The following is a 16,594-nucleotide window of genomic DNA, read 5'->3' as shown; positions in this document are numbered from 1 at the left end:
ATTGGCACTGCTGCCCCAGACCCCATGCAAGCCTGTGCTAGTCCCCACATACACACACACCTCATCTCCTGTATGCTCCTAGTGCTGCCACTCACTGTAACTTTTTTCCTGCTTACTGTTTTCTAAGTCAGGGGATTTAAAACATTTTCAACCGTTTAGGCATAATCCACAGGTTTTAACAACTGCAGTATCTGTGCAGTCTCAGGTCTTAACCCTATCATAGCTACAGCGCTGAATACAACCAGAGCCTTTTTAAAACACCCCTTCACCTAAAGCCCTCATGGGGGAAAGGTGCGGTTGATGTGAAGTCTGGAGCGCCTGCCTGACAGTGAGAGCCTGACACAGCAGTTGGGTTACTTGTTGGAAGAGAAGGTTAAAAGGCAACTTGATCACAGTATATAAGTCCCAGGGAGAATATTTCTGACAGCAGCAATAGATTTCTCTAACCAGGAAGACTAAGGCCAAATAAGAGCCAATGGCTGGAAAGTGAAGTCAGTCTAGTTCACACTGGAATACAGCTCCTATAGGGAGGCTGGTTCATTTGCCACTGAAGCCGATTAACAAGGGACACAGTTCAATTCTCTGTCACTTGGAGTCATTCAATGAGGAATGGATGTGTCGCTGTCTCAAACACAACATGGTTCTTGGCTGGGTACAGGAATCACCGTGTGAAGTTCTCCTGCCTCTTCTTACACAGAGCAGACGATCACAGTGGTCTCTTCTGGGCTGAGAATCCATGTGTCTAGAGCCCTTCACCCAGCAGTGCAGCTCCATGTATGAGAAGCCATCCCAATGATGACAGATTAGTTGGAGGCACATGATTAACAAATGCAGTTTATCACCCAGGAGCAAATTAAAGGAGGGGATTGCAAACTGACACCGTCCTGTATGTCACCTTGCTGGGAGAACATCCCTTCATTTTAAACTCAGTGAACTGCTCTACAGAACCTCTGGTGGCATTGCTAATAGGAATGTCTATTTCCTTTAAAAGGTTCCCTTGCCACAAGCCAGGAAATTTGCAGCTCTCCAGGTGAGTGTCAGCTACATGCGTGCCTAATAATTAGTGTGGTTGGGCTGGGAGTTAGGACTTGGGAAGGGTCTAGTGGTTTAGACCAGATCACTGGGATGTCAGGACTCCTGGGTTCCACCTGACACACAAAACCCAAACCTGCTTCCCCCGTGAGAATTCCTTGTAACTTCCCTGGGAGCAAGATCCAACCCAATCCTCTGGTGGTGACCGGTGACTCTCTTTGCAGACAATGGAGCCACCTCATTTACACCAGTTGAGAATTTGTCCCATTAAGGCTCAGCACCTTATTTAAACCAGCGAGGGCCAAATCCAGTGACTGTGTAGACAGCACGGTGACACATGAGGGATGTGAGATGGCCAGGGAGCAGTGATAAGACATTGCCAAACAGTGGAAATCCCACCCATTGGGTCCTCAGCGGAAACTGAGTTCATGCCCTGGTATAAGTGTGTGCACGTCCTGTTTACACTAGAGATGGTTAGACCCAGAGGAGCATTGGGATTGGTGCAACATCAGGGTATATTGTTTTTGGGCCTGACTGTCTGCTCTCTAGTGGGACTCCACTAGCCTGAAGTCATTATGGCTAATTTACACCAGCATGGGAGGAGGGTGGCTGCTTTTCCTTGCACACAGCTGGGATCTGCTTTTCTTGTAACACTCACACCTCCCATCCCACTGCACCCTTCCCCCCGTCCTCATTGGGATGGGCTCTCTGGGATACTCTGGGCTCTGTGCACTCCTCGGGTGACCCCCAGCATCTGCCATCCCTCTGGAAATGGTCCATTGATGTGGGTTCAGACAGCAGCACAAGGCCCCTGCGACACCCCAGGGTATCCAGTCCCAAATCGTACTTCTCTGTCCCTCTGCCTGTCTCCAGGCTGGCTGGCACCCGAAGCCTTGTGATCTATAGCCCTGCACTGGTGAGGAAGGGCCGTGGGCAAAGGGGCCTCAGGCGCCAAGAGGGGGAAAACAAAGGCTAAAATTCTGTGCACTCCCAGTGCATCCTGTTCCTCCCTCCAAACAGCACAGCCTCAGGGACTGACCCCACTGAAGGGCCCGATCCTCAGCTGGTGTAACTCAATCCCCCGCCCCTGCTTCATTTCTTTGCTGATTGACACCAGACGGGACACCTGTGTTTGCTTCATTTCTTTGCTGATTGACACCTGTGTTTGCTCCCCAGGCACTCTCCCCGCCCCGCGGCTGTTCCTGAACAAGCTGTCTGCCCGCCAAGGAGACACAGTCACCCTGTCATGTCTGGTCCCTTCAGACACCCCCATGACCCGCATTGTCTTCTGCAAAGATGGGAAGGAGATTTCTGTGCAGCCCAAGGATGGGAACAAACTCGTCTACGACTCACCCTACACTGTGTCCAGAGAGAGCAGAACGGCCTTTTCCTGCCGCTATCAGCTTAAGGATGACAACAATCAGGAGAGCAACTCGCTTCCCAGTGACACCTGGCACCTGAATGTGGCCGGTAATGCTCTCAGCTAGTGTTAACAGGGGGTGAAGATCCTGCTGGGTGGAGGGACTGAAGCGGTTCCCTGTGCTGGTCTCCATGTAGCATCTCAGCCCAAGTGAGGCGGATACAGATAGTGGCTATGAATTTAGCCCCAGCTGTGCTCACATGGCTGGCTGCCACCATCACCCGCTTGCAATCAATTATTACAGTCACCATGCACCAAAATGAAGCTGATGTCATACAAGGGTGAGTGCGACAAATCGGTTTCTGCTAGAACCCGTCTTCAGTCTCTCCTCACTCTGGGAAACTTCCCACTCGTGTTGTCTTTTCCCACACTTGCCTCTGTCCCAGGGGTGAATGGTTTGGGGAGCGGGGGGCATGTATAGTGAAAATGGAGGAGCCACTAACTCTGTAGTATGGCTGCTGCACAGGTGCTAGTGACTGGTGTGGTTCTTTTCAGTTTGGCTGCAATTCAGGGGCTCGTGTGCACATGCTTGGCTAACTCTCAGAAAACAATGCTGTAAACAAACAGGGGTCTGTCCCCAGCAGCTGGAAATATGTGACCTGAAAAATATTTTCCCAAAAATTAGGATTATCTCAAAAAAAATTGCACTTGAAAAATGTGATTTTGGACAAGTTTTTTTTAAAAGAAATGTTACATCCAAAATTTAAAAAAAAAAGCAAAAATGTTTCATTCTTTAGTGATTTTTTTTTCAAAAAGAAAAACAAATTCTTTTATCATTTCTTTTTCCCTCCTATTTCTAGATGAGGAGTCCAGTAACACTTCATGCTCCTACCCAGGTGCAAAACCTAATCCCAGCCGCAGTACAGGTAGGCCATGTGGCTACATCAATGCAGGCTTCACAAGGGAAGTCTCCTGAGAGCCAGAAAGAGGTGTAGAGCCAGTCTGAGTTAAAAGGAGCCAGTGCAGAAAAGCTGAGCAAGGACTGAATTTGCTCTTAATGATGCCACACAGCCCCGTGAAGAAGGGCCTGGGGAACCCCCAACTCCACAATGGGAACCCATCTGAGATGTGAGGTGGCTTGAGGGAACCCTGAATGAAGGGGGATCTAAGTTCAGACTTGAGGAGCTAAGAACTCATTTCATGCCCTTTAGGAATGCTAATAAATTAGACCCCCACAGGAGGGAGAGGTGGTCTTGGTGTGAGTGTCCCAGTGTAAGCAGTTCCCCCAATGGGCCTAGATACCTGAGGTGCGGGTCTTCATCCCACACACTAAAGGCTGTAGTCTTAGTTTGGGGCATAGCCCCAAGAGTCTAGTCTCCCCTCTGCATTGGGGGAGCTTCACTGGGATTCTCCCCCTCTTTGCCTGGGGAAGGGTTCAGAGGCTTCTTCCTCCAGCAACCAACCTAGGGGTGACTCTGGCTCAGCCCCTACATGCACCAGAACCAGCTCCTGCCTCTTGCCTGATCAGCCCTGAACTGGCCTACCTTCTCCCCTTTTATGCTGCCTCCAGGCCTGACACTGGCTGCAGGTGAACCGGGGTGGGGCTAATTGGGCAAACAAGCTCAGTTTAACCCCTGCCTTACCCAGCCTTCCTCTCACTCCCTTACACCCAGCCTTGGAGAAAGGTCTTGCAAGACCCAAAAAGGGGCTGTGTGTGTAGCCACAAAGGAATGTCTGAAGGCCGCTGCCTGCTCCCCACAGGGCTAGAGGCAGGTTGAACTGCTCAAGGCATCTCATATTAGCTGACGTAGTATAGCCACTCTGTTTTTGTCTAGTGTGCACCTGGTTGTGGTGGGGTATAAAACAACATGTGGGTATGTCTCTGTCCTTGATCACTGGGCCTCATGCCTCATTCTGGGTCTATGGCATCTGGGGTTACACTTCTATCCTGGATACCTGGCCTCTGGGGCTCACCTCCCCCTAGTTCCTGGCCTGAAACCATGGCAACTAGGAGATGACCCTCATTCTGGATCCCTTTTGTGTTTCCTGTGTATTCTGGGTGTTCCTAGCACCAAAGCTATGTAGACAAACTGTCAGACATATTTCACTGGCAGTGGCCTGCATTTCATGTCAGGCTACCAGCTGTTTGAAGTGAGCTGTGATACCTGACTCACAGATGGGTCCAGGGGTTCTGGGAATGATGGCTGTACAAGGGAGGCTTGGCCGCAGGATAAAAGGTTTGGCTTGGTGCTGAGGGCACACCCCCTCATGGATCCCTGAACCCTGGGGTTCCCCGACTCTTGGGGTTTCCCTCCCATCCTGGAGCCATGTCCCCTGAAGCTGACCCCACATCCCCGACCCAAGGCCCTGAGGCTCATCCTGCATCCCTTTTCTCTTCCCATTGTATGTCCTGATTTTTCTCAGACCCCGTGCGTGGCTTTCCCTGGCCTCCTGTGCCCCAGCTTAATCCCCTGTTTTTCTCTCCTAATCTCCGGCTTTGTCCAGGACATGGACCTATTGTGGGACTCGCTGTCACTGCCAGCCTGGCTCTGGGGCTGCTGGGCTGTTTTCTGATGAAGACAGGTAGGTGCTGGTGGGCTGGAGCCTGAGCGGGGTGGGACGGCTGTTCAGGAGCATTGCTCTGACACCTTACGCCCCACTACAAGGGCAGCGAGGGGCATGCCCACAGGCTGTGCTCTGCTCAGGCCTGGTGAGCAGCACTGGATGGTCTGAGATTCCCAGCACCACACACCATACGTTGGTGTCAGTGATGTGGCTCTGGGGTGCGTTCCCTGGGGTTTCTCATGCCAATGTAACTTCCGCCACTGGTGTGGGCTGGACTTATTACTCTGCAGAGAGATGTCCCCAGGGCTCAGTCTGCCCTAGCAACGTAACAGCTGCACAGCTGTAAGCTCCGCAGTGTAGCCATCACCTGTGCTTTCTGGGTGTCAGTCCCCCACACTGGCCATTGCCCCGTGCTACCTCTGTGGAGCTGTGGCACCACAGGCCAGTGGAGAGGTGCACCACATCGGGGCAGAGACGCCCACTGCAAGGCTGGCTGTGTCTCCAGCCATCGCCCTCAGCCAGGAGGTGTGCTGAGCTTCCCTAACGCTCTTTTCTTTCTCCTGGTAGTTGTGTTGTGCTGCAGGACTCTCAGGTAAGAAGGAACCTCACCCTGACTCCCAGCGCCCTTCTGGGGCTGCTCCCCAGGTCAGGAGGGGGCTCGCTGCTGTTCTCTGTGGGGCTTCGGCCTTGGAGCGGCCATGGCCTTGTTCCCCCCCAGCTACTTTCAGTGCAAATGCTCCTGGGTTTCCACAGGGCCTGACACTAGGCTAGGAGCCCCATTTCCTGCTACGCTAGTGTGCTGTTTCCTTCCTGTCCCTATGGCTAATGGCAGCCGGGCCTCGGCCCCAGCGCCAGGTGCTGCACATGGGCGTGACGCAGCTTTCTTTCCACACAGGGACCCTGGCACAGACCAGAGCAGCCCAGGCACTGAAGATCAGATCCAGTGTACGACTCTGTGGTTCCAGCACCACCTTGGGATGAGCTCAGCTCCCGCCTTTTGTCCATCTGTTGCTGGCCGTCGCAGTCCTGGACGGCCAAACTGCAGAGTCCAGCCCTGAGGGAGATGGTTCTCCCTGCTGCCCCCGCCTCTGCCCAGCTCAGTAAAGGGGTGACAGGAGCCCCTGGCTGTGGGCAAAGGCAGGACTGGCAGGAGCTCTGGCAGCAATTTTGTGCTGCAAACCACTGGGCAGAGGCCTGGGCAGACATCTCCCTGCATGACAAGAAAGGAGACTCCTGCCCAGGAACAGGCCGAGCTTCGCCCCTTTAGCCGTGGGAACCCTGCATGCATGGGGCCTGGGCCAGTCTTACCCCTGCCCCACGTGGCAGCAGGATGGGCACTCAGCATCCAACCATGGGGCCTGTCTCAGTTTGACTCCCACCCCACCAGACTGGGCACCCAGCGTTATCATCCCAGCCAGCCTGTTAGGGCTCAAGCCATCCAGACGGTGCCCAGTCCCTACCTTCCCCCAGATGGGCTAAGGGAGAGTCAGTGCCCCGGGGGACGTGGGGTGGGGGACCCCCAGGGGTGGGCCAAGTGGTGAGGACGCACTGACCTCTGTTCTCTCCCCAGATGCTGAGGTCACCAGAGCCCACGCTGACCTGGTGAGTCGCGGAGCTGGTGCCTGCAGCTCAGATAGGGTCTAGCGAGCCAGTTTTGGGCAGAACTTTGCCATGGAAACAGCCACTGAGAGATAAAGCTAAACCCTGCACCCCCCCAGGCACCGGTACCTCTGGCCTGACCAGGAGTGAGATGGGGTGACCCCGGAGCCAGTAGATAAAGAGGGACTGTCCCCCCATGAAGAGAGAACACATTGGAGAGTCTGGGCCTAATTCTCCAGGCACTTCCACGGCTTCCATGTGACTGTACCTCCACTAAGATCTCCCATGGCTGTAAGCTGGTGTGACTCCATTACTGTCAATGAGCCAGATCCCCTGTTGGTGTAAATCAGCTGTAGCTCCACTGACGTCAATAAAACAAATCCCCTGGGGGTGTAAATCAGCCTCACTCCAGTGACCGCAATGGAACAACACTGACTTACACCAGCAGAGGATCTGGCCGCATCAAGGCAAAGGAGGAGAAAGGAGAAGAGGTTTATCTGTGGGGCAGTGATCATGGCCAGCTCAGCCAGGAGACTTTCCCTGACTGACCCCTGGCGGGTCTTGTACCCAGAAGGCCTGGCAGAGGGGAGCTCTCTATTGCGTGGGGAACTCTAAGCGCGTGTGTCCATCCCATTGATTCCAGTAGGACTGGAGCAGGTAGCTAAAGTTAAGGCCTGTGCTCCTCCCAGCCCACTCCTGAGCACTATGGTGCCCTGCCTGTCTCTGGGGAGGGGCTGTTCCTCCCCCTCACCACACCCTGGGGCCTGTTCACAGCTCCCGCCCTGGGGTCAGACGAGGGGAGGAGAATGTCCTGTTTGGCCTTGAAATCCATGAACCAGGATTCCTGGCTGGCTTGTTTGTGGGGGGAATTTCCCGAAGGGCTCTAACCCTACCTGTGTTGTATTGTTGTCTCAGCAGCCCAGGATGGAGAGAGACATGGCAGTGACATACGCAGCTGTAGGAAAGAGTAACTCTCATGTGCGGGACACCCAGCCAACTCTGTAGCACTGGGTAAGGGCGACTCTCTGTGAATGGGCCCATGTGGGATGAGGCTTGTTCTCCCCATAATGCCTGTGGAGGGACTGGTCAAAGGGGAAGGATCTGATCCAACCTCCTGGAAGTCGCCATCTCCCCCCCGATACCAAGGGTGTAGTCTGTGCTGGGACCCCTCACTGGCACATCCCTCTCCTCCGCCAGGCTCCAGAGCTCTCTAACCTGGACCCTGAATCACTGCCCGACCTTAACTACCCAGCTGTCCCTGTAGGTCGGGGCAGACTGATAACGCAGGACATTCAGTGCTCTCAGTCTCATGTAAGAGCGAATCACTGATTCCCTGTCACTCAAACTAGTGCGATCAAAGCTAGAGTGGGCCTGTCAACGTGAGCTGGTCGTCACACCGGCGACTGTCGTGGGGATGCACCCAAAGTGCCAGGCAGGGGGAATCAGCCCCCCAGGATGCATCTGCACGGTCTGTGCTGGGACCTTCTACCAGCAGCCCCCTCCCATACCCTGGAGCTCACAGCCCTTCTGCAGCATTTTATAACTCCAGGGACTCAGGATTGGGCTGGGGGGAGCAGCATCTGAGCAGGGGGCTCAGTGCCAGGGAACAGCCCCACCTCTCCCTGCAGCTATGGCAACAGGCTGATAACACAGGACACCCAGGGCTGTCACCAGTCCATGGCCAGGGAAAACCCCCTTGCCAAGTGCTCAGGGAGATACTGGGAGGGGATAGGGACAGTGCAGTGTTCCCTGTAAGCTGAGTGCACGGGCAGCAGTCCAGGAGAGATTCAGATGCCACCCAGCTGATCAGCAGAGCAGCCAGAGCCACTCCCAGGGGGCGGCTTGTGTTTTTATTGCTGGTGCATGTGTGCAAAGGCCTTGGTGCGTATTACAAAATTCATTCCGCCCACGGATGGAAGAAGTTAGAGGAAACTCTGGGTCAGAGGCATGAGATCTGGTCACTGAGATTCCCTCTCTCTTCCCCACAGGACTCCCAGGGCCTCCACCCTAAGCCTGGGTGAGCCCCACACTTGTTGCCAGCCTGAGTGGCGCCTGGGGAAGGAAATGGCAGTGGAGCCTGTTTGGCCGGCAGCGAGAACCAGCGTGTGGGCTCCATCAGTGGCACAGGGGAAGCTCAGACTCTTTGTGGGCAGCGGGAGCCGGGTGTGGCCAAGGCCTCTTGTGACAGCCCATGGTTCTAGCTGCGGCAGACCCTTCCTCACCAGAGTTTCCAGCCTGAAGACCTTCCCATAGAATCCCCATGGTGACTGTGCAGTAGAGGGGCAGGCGGCCACAAGCCATGTGCACTGGCAGCTGCCTGACGTTCACAGCCGGCCACAAATGCAAGAGCCCAAATGGGTTCAAAATGTGCCTCCAAGCAGCTCCTGAATTTACTGAGTGTCCAGGAAGTAGACGCTGAGTCAAACCTGCCTGGTGCTGGCCTGACAATGCTGGCAGGGTTGCCAGTGCAGGGATGCCAGTGTGGGCGTAGCTGTGCCAGTGACATTCTGTACTGCTGCTGTAGTGGGGATGTGCTGGGGTCTGTGTGGGGCCTCTGAGCAAATGCATCCTGAGTAAAGGGGCAGATTTTTGAGGGTGCTAAGGTGCCGAACTCCCATGGATGTCAGTGAGAATCAGGTGCCTAAGTCCCTTTAAACACCTGGCTCCAACGGTCTCTGGAAGGTTGGGTCTGAGCTGGCTCCTTTGCAGTTAATAAAGTTCTTTGCCTTCTCTCTGCACAACTTACTTTCTGGGAGCATCATTAAGAGTCACCCGGGGCCAGACGTGAGGGTCGAACACACAGCCATGGCCTCCCTGAGTCTGCTGGGGAAACATCACAATGAAACAGGAAACAATTCCCATCCCACACAGGCCCCTTTGCAAAGCATCACCCTTACCGAGTGCTACGGGACCAGCCGGGTGTCCCACAATCAAGAGCCGCCTTTTTCTAGCCCTGCATACATTGCTGCCAGGTCCCCCTCCATCCTGGGCAGCTGCAACATCAACACAGGCAGGGCTGGAGCCCTGGTGAGCCAGCTGGGCAATTCCCCCACACAGACAAGCCAGACAGGATTCCTGGTTCATGGGTTCCAAGAGGTTCATGCAGCCATTTCTCATCCCCACAGGGGCTCCAGACTCACACAGCTGCAAAGGGTTGTGAACATCACAGATCAAGTGGGGCCAGGGACATGAGAATCAGTTATTTACTCCTTGACTTCCTCCCGCTCTCTCTCACACACACACGAAATCTGACAAACCATTTCATTAGCAGACAGTGGAAGCTGCTCCGTGGTACCTCACTCCCTCACAGAAGGCGGAGACCTGCCCCACTCAGATGTCTGAAGATCGGAACATTCTGTGTTCAGGCTTCTGAAAACCAGGAAACTGAGTGAGGGGACAGGCCCTCACAACTGAACTCTGCCCTCAGTGAGTGATGTCCAAGTACATCCATAGCAGTTATGGTCAGATCTGCCCTCCGCTCAGAGATTGACCCTGCTCTGCCCAGAGATCTCTGGCTCTGCTTCATTTACACTCTTTCTCCCAACTCCTGGCTCCTACACATGTGGTGCCATTTAATGCCCAGCTTTCCTTTGCCCTTTAACATACACGCAGAGCAGCCGTCCCCCACCTACCTACTGACAGGCTCATTCTGAGAACAACCTTGTGCTCTGTGACAGGCACAGCCTGCAAAACACAGTGCTGCAAAGGCTGGAGTCTCTCAAGGTACAAACACCTTTGGGGCCTTCACTCACCACCCATCCCCAAGGGCATCAGAGCCCACCACAGCCCTGCTGTCCCTCCCCCAGTCACACAGCAGCACCCAGTGCAGGGAACATAGCTGGCACATGGTTCTCCGCGGCTGTCACCAGCTCCTAGGAATGAGAAATGAGGTACAAGGATGTTTACCTTAACTCTGCATCTCACGGAATTCGCAAGTCTGAGCTTTGCTGCAATGCTCTACCAAGGTAGGAGCTATCCCTGGGCATCTGTAGCCCAGCCATAGACCGGACAAGCCCTACCAATAATGGAGTGAATTCATGTTGTTGGAGGGCTGGCGCTGTGGGAAGGAAAACCTGGCTTTGGGCATGAGACCGTGATTTAAATGTGAAGACTCTGGGAAGGACCACTGGGTCCCCAGAACCCATCCATGCCATTTCCAGGGGGCAGAAAAGGTGGGTGTGAAGAGAGAGAGCTAAGGATAGATGGCTCGAAGTGAGGGTTTCAGGACCTGGCTGAAGACACCACCAGGAATGGTGGCTCAAGACAGCAAGCACTAGTCCATGAGGTCCTGGCATGTGGGGAGACAGCACAGAGTCCAAATTCTGAGGATAGAGGAGGAACCAAATACTTCTTAGAAGGACACCTGGCCTGAGTCTTTCCCATGATTTGAGAGTAAAGAAGGAACATTCTGAATGAGCAGTGACTGAGTAAACTCCTATGTTTACATCAATAATAAACTAAGAGTTCATTAAACACAGCTGTGGTGAGTAGGGGCTCCAGCATAGCTTTGAGGAGCATTTACATATTTATCCTTGAGTATCCCACTCCTGGGGCCAGGGGTTTGGGAATAAGGGTGCCATGCTGTATAATGGGTGCTAGGGGTAGTACAGGGTAAACAGTGGATACTGCATATAATAAGCACTGGGACCAACCAGACAGTGAAGATGAAAGACGGGCGGCTATGCTGAGAATGGACATTAGAGGGCAGCATTTGCTTCTCAGTTCTGCAGCTTCAGCAACAATAACCAAATACGGTGTCAGCAATGAAGGGTCCTATGGCACCTTATAGACTAACAGAAAAGTTTTGACTAACACGGCTACCCCTCCGATACAAATACTGTGTGTTTCTTAATGAAGTGTTTGTAACAGAGAAGGAGGGAGACAGGTGATTTCTCACAGGTTATCAATATACTTCAGAGTCTCCCTAACCCCGATCTGGACCCAAATGTGCAATTTCGGACAATTTCAGGCCTGTGCCTGCATTACTGACTTTAAGCTGAAAGATCCACCACACAATTTGAGAGAATCGTATGACTCCAGAATGTATTTGCCTCATATGTAGCATGTAAAATATCCAAATAGGATGCAGAGTGTTGTGGTGAACTGTGTTATCCTGAGCTATAATGACTGCCGGAGACATTTCAGTTAGATCTGGGCGCTCCGTTTTGCAAAGAAAAATGTTTAAACAAGGAGCCCAATCAATCAAAGAAGAGTAAACTGTTTTCCAGACAGTTCAAAATTCCTATAACTTGGACTCTGAGCCCAGTAGATCCTGACATTTCATCTTTGGGGCCATAATGACAGCTCCATGGGTGAACTGTTCCCCCAAGGCGTGTCAAGCATGTGGCACCCAGAAGGACAACTTTCAGGCAGCTTGAGATGAAGACAGCTAATGAATGGCAGCAGAATTGTAGGCTTCATTACACTCTGCAGTGTTAGTCTAAGATAAATAGATTGGTGTTCCCTTGTCCCTAGCAGTTCCCTGGTGTTTGGGGTCTTTTCAGGGAGGGGCAGCGACCTCTGTGAAGGGAGGGAAGGAAAGTCAGCAAAGGAGGAGAGTATGTGGTAGAAGGGGCAGGGTGACCATGAGCTACAGGAAGATGAAGCCATGTTTCTTCAAGCCCATATGTGCCCTGGTTCCTGCAGTGCTGCTGGATTTACCCTGCTCTTCACTCAACACCATGGTCAACAACTTGTGGTTTCCCTCGTAAGGAGAAGAGAGAAGGGGTGGGGGAACAGGAGAATGTGACAGCAGGAGCATGGTGGATGGGGCTGCCTCCCTCTGCTGGGTGGTTCCCTGGGAGGAAAACAGCTTGCTACTACTACCAGCTACTGGAGGGGGATGAACAACAAGAAGTCCTGTGGCACCTTATAGACTAACAGATATTTTGGAGCATCAGCTTTTGTGGGCAAAGAAATGCAAGGGGATGATGGAAGGGGATGAGTCACTCCTGCACTAGGCCCCGGGTAATCCAGGAGTCTGGAATTGGCCTGATGACTCCCAGGTCAGGTATAGACCAAGTCCAACAACATAAGACTATAACAACATAAGAATGACCATCTTAGGTCACACCCAAGGCCCATTTGACAGTGACCAATGTCAAGTGCCCCAGAGAGAATAAACAGAACAGGTAATCATCAAGTGATCCGTTCCCTGTCTCTCATTCCCAGTCCTGAGTAACAGAGGCTAGGGACACCATTCCTGCCTGGCCCTGCTCATGGCCATTGATGGACCAACCTTCCATGAACTTACCTAGTTCTTTTTTGAGCCCTGTTAAAGTCCTGGCCTTTACAGCTCTTGGCAAGGAGTTCCACAGGTTGACTGTGCATTATGTGAGGAAATATTTCATCTTGTTTATTTTAAATCTGCTGCCTATTAATTTCATCTGTTGGCCTCTAATTCTTGTGTTGTAGGAAGGAGTAAATAACTCTTCATTATTTACTTTCTCCCCTCAGACCAGCCATGATTCTGTAGAGCTCTATCATATCCCCCCTTAGTCCTCTCTGATTAATCTGTCTTACTAAATCTCTCCTCATATGGCAGCACGTAAGGATACGACCTTTCTCTGCAGTCATATTGTAAAACTTACCACCATTCTGGTCAGCTGGTTGGTAATATAATGACATTAGAGGAGGTTTTGGAATTAATTGATAAGCTGAATAGTAACAAGTCTCCAGGACCAGATGGCATTCACCCAAGGGTTCTGAAAGAACTCAAATGTGAAATTGCGGAGTTATTAACAGTGGTTTGTAACCTATCCTTTAAATCCACTTTGGTACCAAATGACTGGAAGACGGCCAATATAACACCAATATTTAAAAAAGGCTCTAGAGGAGATCCTGGCAATTATAGACCGATAAGTTTAACATCAGTACCAGGTAAATTAGTAGAAACACTAGTAAAGAGTAAAATTGCAAGGCACATAGAAGAGCACGAATTGTTGGGCAAAAGTCAGCATGGTTTCTGCAGAGGGAAGTCGTGTCTGTCTAATCTATTAGAATTCTTTGAAGGGGTTAATAAACATGCGGACAAGGGGCACCCAGTGGACATAATATACCTAGATTTCCAGAAAGCCTTTGACACGGTCCCACACCAAAGGCTTTTATGTAAATTAGGTGGTCATGGGATAGGAGGAAAGGTCCTTTCATGGATCGGAAATTGGTTAAAAGACAGAAAACAAAGGGTTGGAATAAATGGTAAATTTTCACAATGGAGGGGGGTAACTAGTGGTGTTCCCCAGGGCTCAGTCCTGGGACCGATCCTGTTCAACTTGTTCATCAATGATCTAGAAAATGAGGTAAGCAGTGAGGTGGCAAAGTTTGCAGATGACACCAAGTTGTTCAGGACAGTCAAAAGCAAAAGGGATTGTGAAGAACTACAAGGAGATCTCAGCAAACTGAGTGATTGGGCAGCAAAATGGCAAATGAAATTTAATGTGGGTAAGTGTAAGGTAATGCATGTTGGAAAAAATAACCCAAATTACACGTACTACATGATGGGGTCAAATTTAGCTACGACAGATCAGGAAAGGGATCTTGGAGTTATAGTGGATAGTTCTCTGAAGACATCCACGCAGTGTGCAGCGGCAGTCAGTAAGGCAAATAGGATGTTAGGAATTATTAAAAAAGGGATCGATAATAAGACAAAAGATATCATACTTCCCCTATATAAAACTATGGTACGCCCACATCTCGAGTACTGCGTGCAGATGTGGTCTCCTCACCTCAAAAAAGATATATTGGCATTAGAAAAGGTTCAGAAAAGGGCGACTAAGATGATTAGGGGCTTGGAAAGGGTCCCATATGGGGAGAGGCTAGAGAGACTGGGACTTTTCAGTTTGGAAAAGAGGCGATTGAGGGGCGATATGATAGAGGTATATAAAATCATGAATGGTGTGGAGAAAGTGAATATAGAAAAATTATTTACCTTTTCCCATAATACAAGAACTAGGGGACACCAAATGAAATTGATGGGTAGTAGGTTCAAAACTAATAAAAGGAAATTTTTCTTCACACAGCGCACAGTCAACCTGTGGAACTCCTTGCCCGAGGAGGCTGTGAAGGCCAGGACTCTATTAGGGTTTAAAAAAGAGCTTGATAAATTTTTGCAGGTCAGGTCCATAAATGGCTATTAGCCAGGGATAAAGTATGGTGCCCTAGCCTTCATAACAAGGGCAGGAGATGGATGGCAGGAGATAAATCACTTGTCTTCTGTTCTCCTTCTCTGGGGCACCTGGCATTGGCCACCGTCGGCAGATGGGATGCTGGGCTTGATGGACCTTTGGTCTGACCCAGTATGGCCATTCTTATGTTCTTATGTTATGTTCTTAATATATATTTACTGTTCTATCTGTAACACCAACAGACCCAGTTTGCCAGCCCCAAAAATCGAACTTGTAAGTAGTGGGTCTAAAGCCCTGCACTTTACCACATGAGCCAAAGGCCAGCTGGCTCTCAGTGGAGGCTGTAGAGCAGAGACTTTACTCACCCCAGATGAGGTCTCAGTGCCTCTGGGTACTATATATCTTTATTGTAAGAGCATGAAATTACTATCCATGCAGAGTCTGTGGCACAGTTTGGTTCGTGTGAGTCGCTTACCTTATTTGATTCTACACTTTCTTTCACATATATTGCCAGTTCCCCACCAGCATGAACTGCTGTGTCCTGCAGATAGATTTGGTACCCTGATATTACTGTGTCCCATTGATTGTCCACATTCCACCAAGTTTCTGCGATGCCCTTACGTCAGTCTCCTAATTAAGTGTTCTAGTTCGCTCCATTGCTCCGGGGCTACGTACTCTCCCCCGCCAGAGTTCAGCCTGTTCTGGTCCTGTCTCTAAGACTGCTCCAGCACTGCTCTGGACCCCTGATTCTGGCTTCAGCCGCCAGCACTGATCTGTACACCAAACTGCCACAGCTCAGACCCGGAGGCATGACCGTCCCCAGCACAGTTTCTCCCAGAGGAGAAAATCACAGTGTGACTGAGAGGGCCCTGTTCCCCTCCCACTATCTCTGTTCTGGTCAGATAGGCCGTTTGGGCAGTGCTGAGGCACAGGAAATTACAGCAGAACGCAGCCACGGCTCAAAGATGAGACGTCACAGCAGCCTGTGCTCCTGGCACTCTGTCAGAGCTGGATGGAAACCCTCCAGCCCGAATCAAACACACACACACACACACAAAGACACCAATTACAATGAACAGCCACACTCTGAACAGAGCCAGCGGTAGGGAAGAGCCATAACAGGGCAACAGCCTGGGCCCCATGCCCCATGCATCTCTGTGACTCTAAGGTATAACCTAACTGCAGAGTCACCGCTTGTAAATATAACAGGAATATTTCAATAATTTAATCATTACAAAGGGCAATAAATCACACCAGAGGAGCAGTTTCCAAGCTGAGGAGTGCATTAGTCCCAGGGGGGAGAAACATCCGGAGCAGCGGAAAGGGAAGTGGGAATACCAGGCAACTCAGGCTTCCAGCCTTACTTGGGCTTTGGTTTCAGGAGACAGTGGCGGGGGCGGGGGGGCCCAGTCATTAGTTTCTGTATTGGACCCCACCCGAGTCTAACTCCAGCCCTGGTTCTGGCGGCCTGATCCCAGAAGCTGAACTCCATGAAACAGCATGGAGCCCAATGAACTCCCCTGGTGGGGAAAGGGCCAGGCAGGTCCCCATGGCGGGAAGAGGAGTAAACAGCACATTGTGAACCCAGCAGCAGCAAAACGGTGAATTCCTTTGCGTCTTGGAAAAGTGCCATCTTCAGTGACTGAGACAAAAGGGGCAGTTCCCTCCCCTCAGAGCTATTGTGGCAGGATTCTGCAGACTCAGGCAGACAACGCGGCATTGAGATTACACTCAGGCTGCATTTTCACAGCCTTCTCAGCGATAAAACCGAACTGAAAATAGGGGATTTAGGGGCACGATCTTGTACCCGGGCAGAGTTCATGGATTCAGAGATATTAAACCCAGAAAGGACCATTGTGACCTGCTGAGGCCAGGCCAGAGAACTTCATCCACTAACTAGGTCATTTCCGTCTGA

The 16,594-nt window shown here is 51.5% G+C and overlaps 1 protein-coding gene and 1 long non-coding RNA gene across 2 annotated transcripts in view; one reads left to right on the top strand and one right to left on the bottom strand.

Moving 5' to 3' along the window:
* The window catches only part of LOC142025194 (scavenger receptor cysteine-rich domain-containing protein DMBT1-like), a 903,096-nt gene that overhangs the window by 852,171 nt on the left and 34,331 nt on the right, over positions 1–16,594 (bottom strand). The gene's annotated exons all lie outside the window — the stretch shown is intronic.
* Positions 6,762–9,242, top strand: LOC142025250 (uncharacterized). The gene is made up of 3 exons (XR_012648618.1): positions 6,762–6,847; positions 7,475–7,567; positions 8,545–9,242. It is a non-coding gene; the product is annotated as an uncharacterized LOC142025250 (long non-coding RNA).

Source organism: Carettochelys insculpta, chromosome 22 (assembly GCF_033958435.1).
Source record: "Carettochelys insculpta isolate YL-2023 chromosome 22, ASM3395843v1, whole genome shotgun sequence".
In the NCBI taxonomy this organism is placed as follows: Eukaryota; Metazoa; Chordata; order Testudines; family Carettochelyidae; genus Carettochelys; species Carettochelys insculpta.
This window is presented reverse-complemented; position numbering and strand designations above follow the sequence as displayed.